This window comes from Watersipora subatra, chromosome 3 (genome assembly GCF_963576615.1).
Source record: "Watersipora subatra chromosome 3, tzWatSuba1.1, whole genome shotgun sequence".
Classification (NCBI taxonomy): Eukaryota; Metazoa; Bryozoa; class Gymnolaemata; order Cheilostomatida; family Watersiporidae; genus Watersipora; species Watersipora subatra.
Window position 1 is genome coordinate 29,722,612 of NC_088710.1, and position 24,473 is coordinate 29,747,084.

Consider the following 24,473-nt stretch of genomic DNA (forward strand, 5'->3'; position numbering starts at 1 on the left):
ACATGTGTAATAAGCATGTGCTCAATTATTATTAGATGTTGAAAGGCTATCAATTATTAAATGCTATATATACCAATACTCTGACAGTCATGTGTACTATGAGAGGTCTACATGTGTAATAAGTATGTGCTCAATTATTATTAGATGTTGAAAGGCTATCAATTATTAAATGTTATATATACCAATACTCTGACAGTCCTGCGCACCATGAGAGGTCTACATGTGTAATAAGTATGTGCTCAATTATTATTAGATGTTGAAAGGCTATCAATTAATAAATGCTTTATATATACCAATACTCTGACAGTCCTGTGCACCATGAGAGGTCTACATGTGTAATAAGTATGTGCTCAATTATTATTAGATGTTGAAAGGCTATCAATTATTAAATGCTATACATACCAATACTCTGACAGTCCTGTCTACCATGAGAGGTCTACATGTGTAATAAGTATGTGCTCAATTATTATTAGATGTTGAAAGGCTATCAATTATTAAATGCTATGTATACCAATACTCTGACAGTCCTGTACACCATGAAAGGTCTTCATGTGTAATAAGTATGTGCTTAAGTATTATTAGATGTTGAAAGGCTATCAATTATTAAATGCTATGTATACCAATACTCTGACAGTCCTGTACACCATGAGAGGTCTAAATGTGTAATAAGTATGTGCTCAATTATTATTAGATGTTGAAAGGCTATCAATTATTAAATGCTATATATATACCAATACTCTGACAGTCCTGTCTACCATGAGAGGTCTACATGTGTAATAAGTATGTGCTCAATTATTATTAGATGTTGAAAGGTTATCAATTATTAAATGCTATATATACCAATACTCTGACAGTCCTGTGCACCATGAAAGGTCTACATGTGTAATAAGTATGTGCTCAATTATTATTAGATGTTGAAAGCCTATCAATTATTAAATGCTATATATACCAATACTCTGACAGTCCTGTGTACCATGAGAGGTCTACATGTGCAATAGGTATGTGCTCAATTATTATTAGTTGTTGAAAGGCTATCAATTATTAAATGCTATATATACCAACACTCTGACAGTCCTGTGTACTATGAGAGGTCTACATGTGTAATAAGTATGTGCTCAATTATTATTAGATGTTGAAAGGCTATCAATTATTGAATGTTATGTATACCAATACTCTGACAGTCCTGTGCACCACGAGAGGTCCACATGTGTAATAAGTATGTGCTTAAGTATTATTAGATGTTGAAAGGCTATCAATTATTAAATGCTATATATACCAATACTCTGACAGTCATGTGTACTATGAGAGGTCTACATGTGTAATAAGTATGCACTCAATTATTATTAGATGTTGAAAGGCTATCAATTATTAAATGCTATATATACCAATACTCTGACAGTCCTGTGTACCATGAGAGGTCTACATGTGTAATAAGTATGTGCTCAATTATTATTAGATGTTGAAAGGCTATCAATTATTAAATGTTATATATACCAATACTCTGACAGTCCTGTGCACCACGAGAGGTCCACATGTGTAATAAGTATGTGCTCAATTATTATTAGATGTTGAAAGGCTATCAATTATTAAATGCTATATATACCAATCCTCTGACAGTCATGTGTACTATGAGAGGTCCACATGTGTAATAAGTATGTGCTTAAGTATTATTAGATGTTGAAAGGCTATCAATTATTAAATGCTATGTATACCAATGCTCTGACAGTCCTGTGTACCATGAGAGGTCTACATGTGCAATAGGTATGTGCTCAATTATTATTAGATGTTGAAAGGCTATCGATTATTAAATGCTATATATACCAATACTCTGACAGTCCTGTACACCATGAAAGGTCCACATGTGTAATAAGTATGTGCTTAAGTATTGTTAGATGTTGAAAGGCTATCAATTATTAAATGCTATGTATACCAATACTCTGACAGTCCTGTACACCATGAAAGGTCTTCATATGTAATAAGTATGTGCTTAAGTATTATTAGATGTTGAAAGGCTATCAATTATTAAATGCTATGTATACCAATACTCTGACAGTCCTGTACATCATGAGAGGTCTACATGTGTAATAAGTATGTGCTCAATTATTATTAGATGTTGAAAGGCTATCAATTATTAAATGATATATATATATACCAATACTCTGACAGTCCTGTGTACTATGAGAGGTCTACATGTGTAATAAGTATGCACTCAAATATGATTAGATGTTGAAAGGCTATCAATTTTTAAATGCTATGTATACCAATACTCTGACAGTCCTGTGCACCACGAGAGGTCCACATGTGTAATAAGTATGTGCTTAAGTATTATTAGATGTTGAAAGGCTATCAATTATTAAATGCTATGTATACCAATACTCTGACAGTCCTGTGTACCATGAGAGGTCTACATGTGCAATAGGTATGTGCTCAATTATTATTAGATGTTGAAAGGCTATCAATTATTAAATGCAATATATACCAATACTCTGACAGTCCTGTGTACTATGAGAGGTCTACATGTGTAATAAGTATGTGCTCAATTATTATTAGATGTTGACAGGCTATCAATTATTAAATGCTATATATACCAATACTCTGACAGTCATGTGTACTATGAGAGGTCTACATGTGTAATAAGTATGTGCTCAATTATTATTAGATGTTGAAAGGCTATCAATTATTAAATGTTATATATACCAATACTCTGACAGTCCTGTGCACCACGAGAGGTCCACATGTGTAATAAGTATGGGCTTAAGTATTATTAGATGTTGAAAGGCTATCAATTATTAAATGCTATGTATACCAATACTCTGACAGTCCTGTACACCATGAGAGGTCTTCATGTGTAATAAGTATGTGCTTAAGTATTATTAGATGTTGAAAGGCTATCAATTATTAAATGCTATGTATACCAATACTCTGACAGTCCTGTGCACCATGAGAGGTCTACATGTGTGATAAGTATGTGCTCAATTATTATTAGATGTTGAAAGGCTATCAATTATTAAATGTTATATATACCAATACTCTGACAGTCCTGTGCACCACGAGAGGTCCACATGTGTAATAAGTATGTGCTTAAGTATTATTAGATGTTGAAAGGCTATCAATTATTAAATGCTATATATACCAATACTCTGACAGTCATGTGTACTATGAGAGGTCTACATGTGTAATAAGTATGTGCTCAATTATTATTAGATGTTGAAAGGCTATCAATTAATAAATGCTATATATATACCAATACTCTGACAGTCCTGTGCACCATGAGAGGTCTACATGTGTAATAAGTATGTGCTCAATTATTATTAGATGTTGAAAGGCTATCAATTATTAAATGCTATACATACCAATACTCTGACAGTCCTGTCTACCATGAGAGGTCTACATGTGTAATAAGTATGTGCTCAATTATTATTAGATGTTGAAAGGCTATCAATTATTAAATGCTATATATATACCAATACTCTGACAGTCCTGTCTACCATGAGAGGTCTACATGTGTAATAAGTATGTGCTCAATTATTATTAGATGTTGAAAGGTTATCAATTATTAAATGCTATATATACCAATACTCTGACAGTCCTGTGCACCATGAAAGGTCTACATGTGTAATAAGTATGTGCTCAATTATTATTACATGTTGAAAGCCTATCAATTATTAAATGCTATATATACCAATACTCTGACAGTCCTGTGTACCATGAGAGGTCTACATGTGCAATAGGTATGTGCTCAATTATTATTAGTTGTTGAAAGGCTATCAATTATTAAATGCTATATATACCAATACTCTGACAGTCCTGTGTACTATGAGAGGTCTACATGTGTAATAAGTATGTGCTCAATTATTATTAGATGTTGAAAGGCTATCAATTATTAAATGTTATGTATACCAATACTCTGACAGTCCTGTGCACCACGAGAGGTCCACATGTGTAATAAGTATGTGCTTAAGTATTATTAGATGTTGAAAGGCTATCAATTATTAAATGCTATATATACCAATACTCTGACAGTCATGTGTACTATGAGAGGTCTACATGTGTAATAAGTATGCACTCAATTATTATTAGATGTTGAAAGGCTATCAATTATTAAATGCTATATATACCAATACTCTGACAGTCCTGTGTACTATGAGAGGTCTACATGTGTAATAAGTATGTGCTCAATTATTATTAGATGTTGAAAGGCTATCAATTATTAAATGTTATGTATACCAATACTCTGACAGTCCTGTGCACCACGAGAGGTCCACATGTGTAATAAGTATGTGCTTAAGTATTATTAGATGTTGAAAGGCTATCAATTATTAAATGCTATGTATACCAATACTCTGACAGTCCTGTGTACCATGAGAGGTCTACATGTGCAATAGGTATGTGCTCAATTATTATTAGATGTTGAAAGGCTATCAATTATTAAATGCTATATATACCAATACTTTGACAGTCCTGTGTACTATGAGAGGTCTACATGTGTAATAAGTATGTGCTCAATTATTATTAGATGTTGAAAGGCTATCAATTATTAAATGCTATGTATACCAATACTCTGACAGTCCTGTACACCATGAAAGGTCTACATGTGTAATAAGTATGTGCTCAATTATTATTAGATGTTGAAAGGCTATCAATTATTAAATGCTATATATACCAATACTTTGACAGTCCTGTGTACTATGAGAGGTCTACATGTGTAATAAGTATGTGCTCAATTATTATTAGATGTTGAAAGGCTATCAATTATTAAATGCTATGTATACCAATACTTTGACAGTCCTGTACACCATGAGTGGTCTACATGTGTAATAAGTATGTGCTCAATTATTATTAGATGTTGAAAGGCTATCAATTATTAAATGCAATATATACCAATCCTCTGACAGTCATGTGTACTATGAGAGGTCCACATGTGTAATAAGTATGTGCTTAAGTATTATTAGATGTTGAAAGGCTATCAATTATTAAATGCTATGTATACCAATACTCTGACAGTCCTGTGTACCATGAGAGGTCTACATGTGCAATAGGTATGTGCTCAATTATTATTAGATGTTGAAAGGCTATCGATTATTAAATGCTATATATACCAATACTCTGACAGTCCTGTACACCATGAAAGGTCCACATGTGTAATAAGTATGTGCTTAAGTATTATTAGATGTTGAAAGGCTATCAATTATTAAATGCTATGTATACCAATACTCTGACAGTCCTGTACACCATGAAAGGTCTTCATGTGTAATAAGTATGTGCTTAAGTATTATTAGATGTTGAAAGGCTATCAATTATTAAATGCTATGTATACCAATACTCTGACAGTCCTGTACATCATGAGAGGTCTACATGTGTAATAAGTATGTGCTCAATTATTATTAGATGTTGAAAGGCTATCAATTATTAAATGATATATATATATACCAATACTCTGACAGTCCTGTGTACTATGAGAGGTCTACATGTGTAATAAGTATGCACTCAAATATGATTAGATGTTGAAAGGCTATCAATTTTTAAATGCTATGGATACCAATACTCTGACAGTCCTGTGCACCACGAGAGGTCCACATGTGTAATAAGTATGTGCTTAAGTATTATTAGATGTTGAAAGGCTATCAATTATTAAATGCTATGTATACCAATACTCTGACAGCCCTGTGTACCATGAGAGGTCTACATGTGCAATAGGTATGTGCTCAATTATTATTAGATGTTGAAAGGCTATCAATTATTAAATGCAATATATACCAATACTCTGACAGTCCTGTGTACTATGAGAGGTCTACATGTGTAATAAGTATGTGCTCAATTATTATTAGATGTTGAAAGGCTATCAATTATTAAATGCTATATATACCAATACTCTGACAGTCATGTGTACTATGAGAGGTCTACATGTGTAATAAGTATGTGCTCAATTATTATTAGATGTTGAAAGGCTATCAATTATTAAATGTTATATATACCAATACTCTGACAGTCCTGCGCACCATGAGAGGTCTACATGTGTAATAAGTATGTGCTCAATTATTATTAGATGTTGAAAGGCTATCAATTAATAAATGCTATATATATACCAATACTCTGACAGTCCTGTGCACCATGAGAGGTCTACATGTGTAATAAGTATGTGCTCAATTATTATTAGATGTTGAAAGGCTATCAATTATTAAATGCTATACATACCAATACTCTGACAGTCCTGTCTACCATGAGAGGTCTACATGTGTAATAAGTATGTGCTCAATTATTATTAGATGTTGAAAGGCTATCAATTATTAAATGCTATGTATACCAATACTCTGACAGTCCTGTACACCATGAAAGGTCTTCATGTGTAATAAGTATGTGCTTAAGTATTATTAGATGTTGAAAGGCTATCAATTATTAAATGCTATGTATACCAATACTCTGACAGTCCTGTACATCATGAGAGGTCTACATGTGTAATAAGTATGTGCTCAATTATTATTAGATGTTGAAAGGCTATCAATTATTAAATGCTATATATATACCAATACTCTGACAGTCCTGTCTACCATGAGAGGTCTACATGTGTAATAGGTATGTGCTCAATTATTATTAGATGTTGAAAGGTTATCAATTATTAAATGCTATATATACCAATACTCTGACAGTCCTGTGCACCATGAAAGGTCTACATGTGTAATAAGTATGTGCTCAATTATTATTAGATGTTGAAAGCCAATCAATTATTAACTGCTATATATACCAATACTCTGACAGTCCTGTGTACCATGAGAGGTCTACATGTGCAATAGGTATGTGCTCAATTATTATTAGTTGTTGAAAGGCTATCAATTATTAAATGCTATATATACCAATACTCTGACAGTCCTGTGTACTATGAGAGGTCTACATGTGTAATAAGTATGTGCTCAATTATTATTAGATGTTGAAAGGCTATCAATTATTAAATGTTATGTATACCAATACTCTGACAGTCCTGTGCACCACGAGAGGTCCACATGTGTAATAAGTATGTGCTTAAGTATTATTAGATGTTGAAAGGCTATCAATTATTAAATGCTATATATACCAATACTCTGACAGTCATGTGTACTATGAGAGGTCTACATGTGTAATAAGTATGCACTCAATTATTATTAGATGTTGAAAGGCTATCAATTATTAAATGCTATATATACCAATACTCTGACAGTCCTGTGTACTATGAGAGGTCTACATGTGTAATAAGTATGTGCTCAATTATTATTAGATGTTGAAAGGCTATCAATTATTAAATGTTATATATACCAATACTCTGACAGTCCTGTGCACCACGAGAGGTCCACATGTGTAATAAGTATGTGCCTAAGTATTATTAGATGTTGAAAGGCTATCAATTATTAAATGCTATGTATACCAATACTCTGACAGTCCTGTGTACCATGAGAGGTCTACATGTGCAATAGGTATGCGCTCAATTATTATTAGATGTTGAAAGGCTATCAATTATTAAATGCTATATATACCAATACTTTGACAGTCCTGTGTACTATGAGAGGTCTACATGTGTAATAAGTATGTGCTCAATTATTATTAGATGTTGAAAGGCTATCAATTATTAAATGTTATATATACCAATACTCTGACAGTCCTGTGCACCACGAGAGGTCCACATGTGTAATAAGTATGTGCTTAAGTATTATTAGATGTTGAAAGGCTATCAATTATTAAATGCTATATATACCAATACTCTGACAGTCATGTGTACTATGAGAGGTCTACATGTGTAATAAGTATGCACTCAATTATTATTAGATGTTGAAAGGCTATCAATTATTAAATGCTATATATACCAATACTCTGACAGTCCTGTGTACTATGAGAGGTCTACATGTGTAATAAGTATGTGCTCAATTATTATTAGATGTTGAAAGGCTATCAATTATCAAATGTTATATATACCAATACTCTGACAGTCCTGTACACCATGAGAGGTCTACATGTGTAATAAGTATGTGCTCAATTATTATTAGATGTTGAAAGGCTATCAATTATTAAATGTTATATATACCAATACTCTGACAGTCCCGTACACCATGAGAGGTCTACATGTGTAATAAGCATGTGCTCAATTATTATTAGATGTTGAAAGGCTATCAATTATTAAATGCTATATATACCAATACTCTGACAGTCATGTGTACTATGAGAGGTCTACATGTGTAATAAGTATGTGCTCAATTATTATTAGATGTTGAAAGGCTATCAATTATTAAATGTTATATATACCAATACTCTGACAGTCCTGCGCACCATGAGAGGTCTACATGTGTAATAAGTATGTGCTCAATTATTATTAGATGTTGAAAGGCTATCAATTAATAAATGCTTTATATATACCAATACTCTGACAGTCCTGTGCACTATGAGAGGTCTACATGTGTAATAAGTATGTGCTCAATTATTATTAGATGTTGAAAGGCTATCAATTATTAAATGCTATACATACCAATACTCTGACAGTCCTGTCTACCATGAGAGGTCTACATGTGTAATAAGTATGTGCTCAATTATTATTAGATGTTGAAAGGCTATCAATTATTAAATGCTATGTATACCAATACTCTGACAGTCCTGTACACCATGAAAGGTCTTCATGTGTAATAAGTATGTGCTTAAGTATTATTAGATGTTGAAAGGCTATCAATTATTAAATGCTATGTATACCAATACTCTGACAGTCCTGTACATCATGAGAGGTCTACATGTGTAATAAGTATGTGCTCAATTATTATTAGATGTTGAAAGGCTATCAATTATTAAATGCTATATATATACCAATACTCTGACAGTCCTGTCTACCATGAGAGGTCTACATGTGTAATAAGTATGTGCTCAATTATTATTAGATGTTGAAAGGTTATCAATTATTAAATGCTATATATACCAATACTCTGACAGTCCTGTGCACCATGAAAGGTCTACATGTGTAATAAGTATGTGCTCAATTATTATTAGATGTTGAAAGCCTATCAATTATTAAATGCTATATATACCAATACTCTGACAGTCCTGTGTACCATGAGAGGTCTACATGTGCAATAGGTATGTGCTCAATTATTATTAGTTGTTGAAAGGCTATCAATTATTAAATGCTATATATACCAACACTCTGACAGTCCTGTGTACTATGAGAGGTCTACATGTGTAATAAGTATGTGCTCAATTATTATTAGATGTTGAAAGGCTATCAATTATTGAATGTTATGTATACCAATACTCTGACAGTCCTGTGCACCACGAGAGGTCCACATGTGTAATAAGTATGTGCTTAAGTATTATTAGATGTTGAAAGGCTATCAATTATTAAATGCTATATATACCAATACTCTGACAGTCATGTGTACTATGAGAGGTCTACATGTGTAATAAGTATGCACTCAATTATTATTAGATGTTGAAAGGCTATCAATTATTAAATGCTATATATACCAATACTCTGACAGTCCTGTGTACCATGAGAGGTCTACATGTGTAATAAGTATGTGCTCAATTATTATTAGATGTTGAAAGGCTATCAATTATTAAATGTTATATATACCAATACTCTGACAGTCCTGTGCACCACGAGAGGTCCACATGTGTAATAAGTATGTGCTCAATTATTATTAGATGTTGAAAGGCTATCAATTATTAAATGCTATATATACCAATCCTCTGACAGTCATGTGTACTATGAGAGGTCCACATGTGTAATAAGTATGTGCTTAAGTATTATTAGATGTTGAAAGGCTATCAATTATTAAATGCTATGTATACCAATGCTCTGACAGTCCTGTGTACCATGAGAGGTCTACATGTGCAATAGGTATGTGCTCAATTATTATTAGATGTTGAAAGGCTATCGATTATTAAATGCTATATATACCAATACTCTGACAGTCCTGTACACCATGAAAGGTCCACATGTGTAATAAGTATGTGCTTAAGTATTGTTAGATGTTGAAAGGCTATCAATTATTAAATGCTATGTATACCAATACTCTGACAGTCCTGTACACCATGAAAGGTCTTCATATGTAATAAGTATGTGCTTAAGTATTATTAGATGTTGAAAGGCTATCAATTATTAAATGCTATGTATACCAATACTCTGACAGTCCTGTACATCATGAGAGGTCTACATGTGTAATAAGTATGTGCTCAATTATTATTAGATGTTGAAAGGCTATCAATTATTAAATGATATATATATATACCAATACTCTGACAGTCCTGTGTACTATGAGAGGTCTACATGTGTAATAAGTATGCACTCAAATATGATTAGATGTTGAAAGGCTATCAATTTTTAAATGCTATGTATACCAATACTCTGACAGTCCTGTGCACCACGAGAGGTCCACATGTGTAATAAGTATGTGCTTAAGTATTATTAGATGTTGAAAGGCTATCAATTATTAAATGCTATGTATACCAATACTCTGACAGTCCTGTGTACCATGAGAGGTCTACATGTGCAATAGGTATGTGCTCAATTATTATTAGATGTTGAAAGGCTATCAATTATTAAATGCTATATATACCAATACTCTGACAGTCCTGTGTACTATGAGAGGTCTACATGTGTAATAAGTATGTGCTCAATTATTATTAGATGTTGAAAGGCTATCAATTATTAAATGTTATATATACCAATACTCTGACAGTCCTGTGCACCACGAGAGGTCCACATGTGTAATAAGTATGTGCTTAAGTATTATTAGATGTTGAAAGGCTATCAATTATTAAATGCTATATATACCAATACTCTGACAGTCATGTGTACTATGAGAGGTCTACATGTGTAATAAGTATGCACTCAATTATTATTAGATGTTGAAAGGCTATCAATTATTAAATGCTATATATACCAATGCTCTGACAGTCCTGTGTACTATGAGAGGTCTACATGTGTAATAAGTATGTGCTCAATTATTATTAGATGTTGAAAGGCTACCAATTATTAAATGTTATATATACCAATACTCTGACAGTCTTGTACACCATGAGAGGTCTACATGTGTAATAAGTATGTGCTCAATTATTATTAGATGTTGAAAGGCTATCAATTATTAAATGTTATATATACCAATACTCTGACAGTCCTGTGTACCATGAGAGGTCTACATGTGCAATAGGTATGTGCTCAATTATTATTAGTTGTTGAAAGGCTATCAATTATTAAATGCTATATATACCAATACTCTGACAGTCCTGTGTACTATGAGAGGTCTACATGTGTAATAAGTATGTGCTCAATTATTATTAGATGTTGAAAGGCTATCAATTATTAAATGTTATGTATACCAATACTCTGACAGTCCTGTGCACCACGAGAGGTCCACATGTGTAATAAGTATGTGCTTAAGTATTATTAGATGTTGAAAGGCTATCAATTATTAAATGCTATATATACCAATACTCTGACAGTCATGTGTACTATGAGAGGTCTACATGTGTAATAAGTATGCACTCAATTATTATTAGATGTTGAAAGGCTATCAATTATTAAATGCTATATATACCAATACTCTGACAGTCCTGTGTACTATGAGAGGTCTACATGTGTAATAAGTATGTGCTCAATTATTATTAGATGTTGAAAGGCTATCAATTATTAAATGTTATATATACCAATACTCTGACAGTCCTGTGCACCACGAGAGGTCCACATGTGTAATAAGTATGTGCTTAAGTATTATTAGATGTTGAAAGGCTATCAATTATTAAATGCTATGTATACCAATACTCTGACAGTCCTGTGTACCATGAGAGGTCTACATGTGCAATAGGTATGTGCTCAATTATTATTAGATGTTGAAAGGCTATCAATTATTAAATGCTATATATACCAATACTTTGACAGTCCTGTGTACTATGAGAGGTTTACATGTGTAATAAGTATGTGCTCAATTATTATTAGATGTTGAAAGGCTATCAATTATTAAATGCTAGATATACCAATCCTCTGACAGTCCTGTACACCATGAGAGGTCTACATGTGTAATAAGTATGTGCTCAATTATTATTAGATGTTGAAAGGCTATCAATTATTAAATGTTATATATACCAATACTCTGACAGTCCTGCGCACCATGAGAGGTCTACATGTGTAATAAGTATGTGCTCAATTATTATTAGATGTTGAAAGGCTATCAATTAATAAATGCTATATATATACCAATACTCTGACAGTCCTGTGCACCATGAGAGGTCTACATGTGTAATAAGTATGTGCTCAATTATTATTAGATGTTGAAAGGCTATCAATTATTAAATGTTATATATACCAATACTCTGACAGTCCTGCGCACCATGAGAGGTCTACATGTGTAATAAGTATGTGCTCAATTATTATTAGATGTTGAAAGGCTATCAATTAATAAATGCTATATATATACCAATACTCTGACAGTCCTGTGCACCATGAGAGGTCTACATGTGTAATAAGTATGTGCTCAATTATTATTAGATGTTGAAAGGCTATCAATTATTAAATGTTATATATACCAATACTCTGACAGTCCTGTGCACCACGAGAGGTCCACATGTGTAATAAGTATGTGCTTAAGTATTATTAGATGTTGAAAGGCTATCAATTATTAAATGCTATGTATACCAATACTCTGACAGTCCTGTGTACCATGAGAGGTCTACATGTGCAATAGGTATGTGCTCAATTATTATTAGATGTTGAAAGGCTATCAATTATTAAATGTTATATATACCAATACTCTGACAGTCATGTGTACTATGAGAGGTCTACATGTGTAATAAGTATGCACTCAATTATTATTAGATGTTGAAAGGCTATCAATTATTAAATGCTATATATACCAATACTCTGACAGTCCTGTGTACTATGAGAGGTCTACATGTGTAATAAGTATGTGCTCAATTATTATTAGATGTTGAAAGGCTATCAATTATCAAATGTTATATATACCAATACTCTGACAGTCCTGTACACCATGAGAGGTCTACATGTGTAATAAGTATGTGCTCAATTATTATTAGATGTTGAAAGGCTATCAATTATTAAATGTTATATATACCAATACTCTGACAGTCCTGTACACCATGAGAGGTCTACATGTGTAATAAGTATGTGCTCAATTATTATTAGATGTTGAAAGGCTATCAATTATTAAATGCTATATATACCAATCCTCTGACAGTCCTGTACACCATGAGAGGTCTACATGTGTAATAAGTATGTGCTCAATTATTATTAGATGTTGAAAGGCTATCAATTATTAAATGTTATATATACCAATACTCTGACAGTCCTGCGCACCATGAGAGGTCTACATGTGTAATAAGTATGTGCTCAATTATTATTAGATGTTGAAAGGCTATCAATTATCAAATGTTATATATACCAATACTCTGACAGTCCTGTACACCATGAGAGGTCTACATGTGTAATAAGTATGTGCTCAATTATTATTAGATGTTGAAAGGCTATCAATTATTAAATGTTATATATACCAATACTCTGACAGTCCTGTACACCATGAGAGGTCTACATGTGTAATAAGTATGTGCTCAATTATTATTAGATGTTGAAAGGCTATCAATTATTAAATGCTATATATACCAATCCTCTGACAGTCCTGTACACCATGAGAGGTCTACATGTGTAATAAGTATGTGCTCAATTAATATTAGATGTTGAAAGGCTATCAATTATTAAATGTTATATATACCAATACTCTGACAGTCCTGCGCACCATGAGAGGTCTACATGTGTAATAAGTATGTGCTCAATTATTATTAGATGTTGAAAGGCTATCAATTAATAAATGCTATATATATACCAATACTCTGACAGTCCTGTGCACCATGAGAGGTCTACATGTGTAATAAGTATGTGCTCAATTATTATTAGATGTTGAAAGGCTATCAATTATTAAATGCTATACATACCAATACTCTGACAGTCCTGTCTACCATGAGAGGTCTACATGTGTAATAAGTATGTGCTCAATTATTATTAGATGTTGAAAGGCTATCAATTATTAAATGCTATATATATACCAATACTCTGACAGTCCTGTCTACCATGAGAGGTCTACATGTGTAATAAGTATGTGCTCAATTATTATTAGATGTTGAAAGGTTATCAATTATTAAATGCTATATATACCAATACTCTGACAGTCCTGTGCACCTTGAAAGGTCTACATGTGTAATAAGTATGTGCTCAATTATTATTAGATGTTGAAAGCCTATCAATTATTAAATGCTGTATATACCAATACTCTGACAGTCCTGTGTACCATGAGAGGTCTACATGTGCAATAGGTATGTGCTCAATTATTATTAGTTGTTGAAAGGCTATCAATTATTAAATGCTATATATACCAATACTCTGACAGTCCTGTGTTCTATGAGAGGTCTACATGTGTAATAAGTATGTGCTCAATTATTATTAGATGTTGAAAGGCTATCAATTATTAAATGTTATGTATACCAATACTCTGACAGTCCTGTGCACCACGAGAGGTCCACATGTGTAATAAGTATGTGCTTAAGTATTATTAGATGTTGAAAGGCTATCAATTATTAAATGCTATATATACCAATACTCTGACAGTCATGTGTACTATGAGAGGTCTACATGTGTAATAAGTATGCACTCAACTATTACTAGATGTTGAAAGGCTATCAATTATTAAATGCTATATATACCAATACTCTGACAGTCCTGTGTACTATGAGAGGTCTACATGGGTAATAAGTATGTGCTCAATTATTATTAGATGTTGAAAGGCTATCAATTATTAAATGTTATATATACCAATACTCTGACAGTCCTGTGCACCATGAGAGGTCCACATGTGTAATAAGTATGTGCTTAAGTATTATTAGATGTTGAAAGGCTATCAATTATTAAATGCTATGTATACCAATACTCTGACAGTCCTGTGTACCATGAGACGTCTACATGTGCAATAGGTATGTGCTCAATTATTATTAGATGTTGAAAGGCTATCAATTATTAAATGCTATATATACCAATACTTTGACAGTCCTGTGTACTATGAGAGGTCTACATGTGTAATAAGTATGTGCTCAATTATTATTAGATGTTGAAAGGCTATCAATTATTAAATGTTATATATACCAATACTCTGACAGTCCTGTGCACCACGAGAGGTCCACATGTGTAATAAGTATGTGCTTAAGTATTATTAGATGTTGAAAGGCTATCAATTATTAAATGCTATATATACCAATACTCTGACAGTCATGTGTACTATGAGAGGTCTACATGTGTAATAAGTATGCACTCAATTATTATTAGATGTTGAAAGGCTATCAATTATTAAATGCTATATATACCAATACTCTGACAGTCCTGTGTACTATGAGAGGTCTACATGTGTAATAAGTATGTGCTCAATTATTATTAGATGTTGAAAGGCTATCAATTATCAAATGTTATATATACCAATACTCTGACAGTCCTGTACACCATGAGAGGTCTACATGTGTAATAAGTATGTGCTCAATTATTATTAGACGTTGAAAGGCTATCAATTATTAAATGTTATATATACCAATACTCTGACAGTCCTGTACACCATGAGAGGTCTACATGTGTAATAAGTATGTGCTCAATTATTATTAGATGTTGAAAGGCTATCAATTATTAAATGCTATATATACCAATCCTCTGACAGTCCTGTACACCATGAGTGGTCTACATGTGTAATAAGTATGTGCTCAATTATTATTAGATGTTGAAAGGCTATCAATTATTAAATGCAATATATACCAATCCTCTGACAGTCATGTGTACTATGAGAGGTCCACATGTGTAATAAGTATGTGCTTAAGTATTATTAGATGTTGAAAGGCTATCAATTATTAAATGCTATGTATACCAATACTCTGACAGTCCTGTGTACCATGAGAGGTCTACATGTGCAATAGGTATGTGCTCAATTATTATTAGATGTTGAAAGGCTATCGATTATTAAATGCTATATATACCAATACTCTGACAGTCCTGTACACCATGAAAGGTCCACATGTGTAATAAGTATGTGCTTAAGTATTATTAGATGTTGAAAGGCTATCAATTATTAAATGCTATGTATACCAATACTCTGACAGTCCTGTACACCATGAAAGGTCTTCATGTGTAATAAGTATGTGCTTAAGTATTATTAGATGTTGAAAGGCTATCAATTATTAAATGCTATGTATACCAATACTCTGACAGTCCTGTACATCATGAGAGGTCTACATGTGTAATAAGTATGTGCTCAATTATTATTAGATGTTGAAAGGCTATCAATTATTAAATGATATATATATATACCAATACTCTGACAGTCCTGTGTACTATGAGAGGTCTACATGTGTAATAAGTATGCACTCAAATATGATTAGATGTTGAAAGGCTATCAATTTTTAAATGCTATGTATACCAATACTCTGACAGTCCTGTGCACCACGAGAGGTCCACATGTGTAATAAGTATGTGCTTAAGTATTATTAGATGTTGAAAGGCTATCAATTATTAAATGCTATGTATACCAATACTCTGACAGCCCTGTGTACCATGAGAGGTCTACATGTGCAATAGGTATGTGCTCAATTATTATTAGATGTTGAAAGGCTATCAATTATTAAATGCAATATATACCAATACTCTGACAGTCCTGTGTACTATGAGAGGTCTACATGTGTAATAAGTATGTGCTCAATTATTATTAGATGTTGAAAGGCTATCAATTATTAAATGCTATATATACCAATACTCTGACAGTCATGTGTACTATGAGAGGTCTACATGTGTAATAAGTATGTGCTCAATTATTATTAGATGTTGAAAGGCTATCAATTATTAAATGTTATATATACCAATACTCTGACAGTCCTGCGCACCATGAGAGGTCTACATGTGTAATAAGTATGTGCTCAATTATTATTAGATGTTGAAAGGCTATCAATTAATAAATGCTATATATATACCAATACTCTGACAGTCCTGTGCACCATGAGAGGTCTACATGTGTAATAAGTATGTGCTCAATTATTATTAGATGTTGAAAGGCTATCAATTATTAAATGCTATACATACCAATACTCTGACAGTCCTGTCTACCATGAGAGGTCTACATGTGTAATAAGTATGTGCTCAATTATTATTAGATGTTGAAAGGCTATCAATTATTAAATGCTATGTATACCAATACTCTGACAGTCCTGTACACCATGAAAGGTCTTCATGTGTAATAAGTATGTGCTTAAGTATTATTAGATGTTGAAAGGCTATCAATTATTAAATGCTATGTATACCAATACTCTGACAGTCCTGTACATCATGAGAGGTCTACATGTGTAATAAGTATGTGCTCAATTATTATTAGATGTTGAAAGGCTATCAATTATTAAATGCTATATATATATACCAATACTCTGACAGTCCTGTCTACCATGAGAGGTCTACATGTGTAATAGGTATGTGCTCAATTATTATTAGATGTTGAAAGGTTATCAATTATTAAATGCTATATATACCAATACTCTGACAGTCCTGTGCACCATGAAAGGTCTACATGTGTAATAAGTATGTGCTCAATTATTATTAGATGTTGAAAGCCTATCAATTATTAACTGCTATATATACCAATACTCTGACAGTCATGTGTACCATGAGAGGTCTACATGTGCAATAGGTATGTGCTCAATTATTATTAGTTGTTGAAAGGCTATCAATTAATAAATGCTATATATACCAATACTCTGACAGTCCTGTGTACTATGAAAGGTCTACATGTGTAATAAGTATGTGCTCAATTATTATTAGATGTTGAAAGGCTATCAATTATTAAATGTTATGTATACCAATACTCTGACAGTCCTGTGCACCACGAGAGGTCCACATGTGTAATAAGTATGTGCTTAAGTATTATTAGATGTTGAAAGGCTATCAATTATTAAATGCTATATATACCAATACTCTGACAGTCATGTGTACTATGAGAGGTCTACATGTGTAATAAGTATGCACTCAATTATTATTAGATGTTGAAAGGCTATCAATTATTAAATGCTATATATACCAATACTCTGACAGTCCTGTGTACTATGAGAGGTCTACATGTGTAATAAGTATGTGCTCAATTATTATTAGATGTTGAAAGGCTATCAATTATTAAATGTTATATATACCAATACTCTGACAGTCCTGTGCACCACGAGAGGTCCACATGTGTAATAAGTATGTGCCTAAGTATTATTAGATGTTGAAAGGCTATCAATTATTAAATGCTATGTATACCAATACTCTGACAGTCCTGTGTACCATGAGAGGTCTACATGTGCAATAGGTATGCGCTCAATTATTATTAGATGTTGAAAGGCTATCAATTATTAAATGCTATATATACCAATACTTTGACAGTCCTGTGTACTATGAGAGGTCTACATGTGTAATAAGTATGTGCTCAATTATTATTAGATGTTGAAAGGCTATCAATTATTAAATGTTATATATACCAATACTCTGACAGTCCTGTGCACCACGAGAGGTCCACATGTGTAATAAGTATGTGCTTAAGTATTATTAGATGTTGAAAGGCTATCAATTATTAAATGCTATATATACCAATACTCTGACAGTCATGTGTACTATGAGAGGTCTACATGTGTAATAAGTATGCACTCAATTATTATTAGATGTTGAAAGGCTATCAATTATTAAATGCTATATATACCAATACTCTGACAGTCCTGTGTACTATGAGAGGTCTACATGTGTAATAAGTATGTGCTCAATTATTATTAGATGTTGAAAGGCTATCAATTATCAAATGTTATATATACCAATACTCTGACAGTCCTGTACACCATGAGAGGTCTACATGTGTAATAAGTATGTGCTCAATTATTATTAGATGTTGAAAGGCTATCAATTATTAAATGTTATATATACCAATACTCTGACAGTCCTGTACACCATGAGAGGTCTACATGTGTAATAAGCATGTGCTCAATTATTATTAGATGTTGAAAGGCTATCAATTATTAAATGCTATATATACCAATACTCTGACAGTCATGTGTACTATGAGAGGTCTACATGTGTAATAAGTATGTGCTCAATTATTATTAGATGTTGAAAGGCTATCAATTATTAAATGTTATATATACCAATACTCTGACAGTCCTGCGCACCATGAGAGGTCTACATGTGTAATAAGTATGTGCTCAATTATTATTAGATGTTGAAAGGCTATCAATTAATAAATGCTTTATATATACCAATACTCTGACAGTCCTGTGCACCATGAGAGGTCTACATGTGTAATAAGTATGTGCTCAATTATTATTAGATGTTGAAAGGCTATCAATTATTAAATGCTATACATACCAATACTCTGACAGTCCTGTCTACCATGAGAGGTCTACATGTGTAATAAGTATGTGCTCAATTATTATTAGATGTTGAAAGGCTATCAATTATTAAATGCTATGTATACCGATACTCTGACAGTCCTGTACACCATGAAAGGTCTTCATGTGTAATAAGTATGTGCTTAAGTATTATTAGATGTTGAAAGGCTATCAATTATTAAATGCTATGTATACCAATACTCTGACAGTCCTGTACACCATGAGAGGTCTACATGTGTAATAAGTATGTGCTCAATTATTATTAGATGTTGAAAGGCTATCAATTATTAAATGCTATATATATACCAATACTCTGACAGTCCTGTCTACCATGAGAGGTCTACATGTGTAATAAGTATGTGCTCAATTATTATTAGATGTTGAAAGGTTATCAATTATTAAATGCTATATATACCAATACTCTGACAGTCCTGTGCACCATGAAAGGTCTACATGTGTAATAAGTATGTGCTCAATTATTATTAGATGTTGAAAGCCTATCAATTATTAAATGCTATATATACCAATACTCTGACAGTCCTGTGTACCATGAGAGGTCTACATGTGCAATAGGTATGTGCTCAATCATTATTAGTTGTTGAAAGGCTATCAATTATTAAATGCTATATATACCAACACTCTGACAGTCCTGTGTACTATGAGAGGTCTACATGTGTAATAAGTATGTGCTCAATTATTATTAGATGTTGAAAGGCTATCAATTATTGAATGTTATGTATACCAATACTCTGACAGTCCTGTGCACCACGAGAGGTCCACATGTGTAATAAGTATGTGCTTAAGTATTATTAGATGTTGAAAGGCTATCAATTATTAAATGCTATATATACCAATACTCTGACAGTCATGTGTACTATGAGAGGTCTACATGTGTAATAAGTATGCACTCAATTATTATTAGATGTTGAAAGGCTATCAATTATTAAATGCTATATATACCAATCCTCTGACAGTCATGTGTACTATGAGAGGTCCACATGTGTAATAAGTATGTGCTTAAGTATTATTAGATGTTGAAAGGCTATCAATTATTAAATGCTATGTATACCAATGCTCTGACAGTCCTGTGTACCATGAGAGGTCTACATGTGCAATAGGTATGTGCTCAATTATTATTAGATGTTGAAAGGCTATCGATTATTAAATGCTATATATACCAATACTCTGACAGTCCTGTACACCATGAAAGGTCCACATGTGTAATAAGTATGTGCTTAAGTATTGTTAGATGTTGAAAGGCTATCAATTATTAAATGCTATGTATACCAATACTCTGACAGTCCTGTACACCATGAAAGGTCTTCATATGTAATAAGTATGTGCTTAAGTATTATTAGATGTTGAAAGGCTATCAATTATTAAATGCTATGTATACCAATACTCTGACAGTCCTGTACATCATGAGAGGTCTACATGTGTAATAAGTATGTGCTCAATTATTATTAGATGTTGAAAGGCTATCAATTATTAAATGATATATATATATACCAATACTCTGACAGTCCTGTGTACTATGAGAGGTCTACATGTGTAATAAGTATGCACTCAAATATGATTAGATGTTGAAAGGCTATCAATTTTTAAATGCTATGTATACCAATACTCTGACAGTCCTGTGCACCACGAGAGGTCCACATGTGTAATAAGTATGTGCTTAAGTATTATTAGATGTTGAAAGGCTATCAATTATTAAATGCTATGTATACCAATACTCTGACAGTCCTGTGTACCATGAGAGGTCTACATGTGCAATAGGTATGTGCTCAATTATTATTAGATGTTGAAAGGCTATCAATTATTAAATGCAATATATACCAATACTCTGACAGTCCTGTGTACTATGAGAGGTCTACATGTGTAATAAGTATGTGCTCAATTATTATTAGATGTTGACAGGCTATCAATTATTAAATGCTATATATACCAATACTCTGACAGTGATGTGTACTATGAGAGGTCTACATGTGTAATAAGTATGTGCTCAATTATTATTAGATGTTGAAAGGCTATCAATTATTAAATGTTATATATACCAATACTCTGACAGTCCTGTGCACCACGAGAGGTCCACATGTGTAATAAGTATGGGCTTAAGTATTATTAGATGTTGAAAGGCTATCAATTATTAAATGCTATGTATACCAATACTCTGACAGTCCTGTACACCATGAGAGGTCTTCATGTGTAATAAGTATGTGCTTAAGTATTATTAGATGTTGAAAGGCTATCAATTATTAAATGCTATGTATACCAATACTCTGACAGTCCTGTGCACCATGAGAGGTCTACATGTGTGATAAGTATGTGCTCAATTATTATTAGATGTTGAAAGGCTATCAATTATTAAATGTTATATATACCAATACTCTGACAGTCCTGTGCACCACGAGAGGTCCACATGTGTAATAAGTATGTGCTTAAGTATTATTAGATGTTGAAAGGCTATCAATTATTAAATGCTATATATACCAATACTCTGACAGTCATGTGTACTATGAGAGGTCTACATGTGTAATAAGTATGTGCTCAATTATTATTAGATGTTGAAAGGCTATCAATTAATAAATGCTATATATATACCAATACTCTGACAGTCCTGTGCACCATGAGAGGTCTACATGTGTAATAAGTATGTGCTCAATTATTATTAGATGTTGAAAGGCTATCAATTATTAAATGCTATACATACCAATACTCTGACAGTCCTGTCTACCATGAGAGGTCTACATGTGTAATAAGTATGTGCTCAATTATTATTAGATGTTGAAAGGCTATCAATTATTAAATGCTATATATATACCAATACTCTGACAGTCCTGTCTACCATGAGAGGTCTACATGTGTAATAAGTATGTGCTCAATTATTATTAGATGTTGAAAGGTTATCAATTATTAAATGCTATATATACCAATACTCTGACAGTCCTGTGCACCATGAAAGGTCTACATGTGTAATAAGTATGTGCTCAATTATTATTACATGTTGAAAGCCTATCAATTATTAAATGCTATATATACCAATACTCTGACAGTCCTGTGTACCATGAGAGGTCTACATGTGCAATAGGTATGTGCTCAATTATTATTAGTTGTTGAAAGGCTATCAATTATTAAATGCTATATATACCAATACTCTGACAGTCCTGTGTACTATGAGAGGTCTACATGTGTAATAAGTATGTGCTCAATTATTATTAGATGTTGAAAGGCTATCAATTATTAAATGTTATGTATACCAATACTCTGACAGTCCTGTGCACCACGAGAGGTCCACATGTGTAATAAGTATGTGCTTAAGTATTATTAGATGTTGAAAGGCTATCAATTATTAAATGCTATATATACCAATACTCTGACAGTCATGTGTACTATGAGAGGTCTACATGTGTAATAAGTATGCACTCAATTATTATTAGATGTTGAAAGGCTATCAATTATTAAATGCTATATATACCAATACTCTGACAGTCCTGTGTACTATGAGAGGTCTACATGTGTAATAAGTATGTGCTCAATTATTATTAGATGTTGAAAGGCTATCAATTATTAAATGTTATGTATACCAATACTCTGACAGTCCTGTGCACCACGAGAGGTCCACATGTGTAATAAGTATGTGCTTAAGTATTATTAGATGTTGAAAGGCTATCAATTATTAAATGCTATGTATACCAATACTCTGACAGTCCTGTGTACCATGAGAGGTCTACATGTGCAATAGGTATGTGCTCAATTATTATTAGATGTTGAAAGGCTATCAATTATTAAATGCTATATATACCAATACTTTGACAGTCCTGTGTACTATGAGAGGTCTACATGTGTAATAAGTATGTGCTCAATTATTATTAGATGTTGAAAGGCTATCAATTATTAAATGCTATGTATACCAATACTCTGACAGTCCTGTACACCATGAAAGGTCTACATGTGTAATAAGTATGTGCTCAATTATTATTAGATGTTGAAAGGCTATCAATTATTAAATGCTATATATACCAATACTTTGACAGTCCTGTGTACTATGAGAGGTCTACATGTGTAATAAGTATGTGCTCAATTATTATTAGATGTTGAAAGGCTATCAATTATTAAATGCTATGTATACCAATACTTTGACAGTCCTGTACACCATGAGTGGTCTACATGTGTAATAAGTATGTGCTCAATTATTATTAGATGTTGAAAGGCTATCAATTATTAAATGCAATATATACCAATCCTCTGACAGTCATGTGTACTATGAGAGGTCCACATGTGTAATAAGTATGTGCTTAAGTATTATTAGATGTTGAAAGGCTATCAATTATTAAATGCTATGTATACCAATACTCTGACAGTCCTGTGTACCATGAGAGGTCTACATGTGCAATAGGTATGTGCTCAATTATTATTAGATGTTGAAAGGCTATCGATTATTAAATGCTATATATACCAATACTCTGACAGTCCTGTACACCATGAAAGGTCCACATGTGTAATAAGTATGTGCTTAAGTATTATTAGATGTTGAAAGGCTATCAATTATTAAATGCTATGTATACCAATACTCTGACAGTCCTGTACACCATGAAAGGTCTTCATGTGTAATAAGTATGTGCTTAAGTATTATTAGATGTTGAAAGGCTATCAATTATTAAATGCTATGTATACCAATACTCTGACAGTCCTGTACATCATGAGAGGTCTACATGTGTAATAAGTATGTGCTCAATTATTATTAGATGTTGAAAGGCTATCAATTATTAAATGATATATATATATATACCAATACTCTGACAGTCCTGTGTACTATGAGAGGTCTACATGTGTAATAAGTATGCACTCAAATATGATTAGATGTTGAAAGGCTATCAATTTTTAAATGCTATGTATACCAATACTCTGACAGTCCTGTGCACCACGAGCGGTCCACATGTGTAATAAGTATGTGCTTAAGTATTATTAGATGTTGAAAGGCTATCAATTATTAAATGCTATGTATACCAATACTCTGACAGCCCTGTGTACCATGA